Here is an 821-nt window from a genome sequence, read left to right on the forward strand (position 1 = left end):
AGAAGAAGGTCAGTCGACAGTCTGCAGCGAAGCCTTTGATGTGCAGATCATGAACAGGCGTGGACGGTCCTGAAAGTCAGGGGAGCAGCTCAGCACCTGGCCGCTCGGATGCATCGCCTGCACTGCGGGGAAGTCACCCCGAGGACGGAATCGGGAAAACGGTGGTTTTCCATAGGCAAAGGCGTCAGACAACGGTGCGTTTTGCCTCCCTAGCCGCTCGCTCGGCCTGCGGAGCGCCTCGGAAGGAGAGCTGGACCAGGAGCAGAGCAAGCGGTGAGAAGCGGCAGAGGAAGCGAGGCAGCGCGCTGGAGGAGCGCCGCATCCGCCGCGCCGAGGGCGGAGAGCGGGAAGGAGACGCAGCGCCCCGGGGAAGTGCGAGAGGACGGCGACGGCGGGCGGGGGGGCGCTGCAGCCGGGCGCCCGCCATGAAGGGGCGCAGCGCCCGCGGAGCCTGCGCGCTCGGCCGGGTCCTCCCCGCAAGGAGGCTGCGCGGGAGCGTGGAAGGCGCGCCGCCCGGCCGGGACCCGCCGCGCTGCCCCTTTGCGCCGCAAGCGCTGCCCGCCTGCCCCGCCCACGCGGGGCCCCAACATGTTCTTCCGCAGCGGCTCCTCTGGGCTTCTTCTGCCAACAATCGATCCATCCATCCATCCATCGATCGGGGCTGCCAGCTGATTGATGGGTTTGCTGCCTACGGCGCGGCGGCGGGTGCCGAGCTCCTCCGCTCCTGCAGAGGGCGGGGCGCCCGGGGAAGGGCCCTCCTCTCTATGATCGCGGGGCCATAGAGCTGCGGAGGGCGGAGCGGGAGCGGAAGCGCGGCCGGC

This window comes from Varanus komodoensis, unplaced genomic scaffold, assembly GCF_004798865.1.
Source record: "Varanus komodoensis strain SLA01 unplaced genomic scaffold, ASM479886v1 scaffold54, whole genome shotgun sequence".
Taxonomy (NCBI): domain Eukaryota; kingdom Metazoa; phylum Chordata; class Lepidosauria; order Squamata; family Varanidae; genus Varanus; species Varanus komodoensis.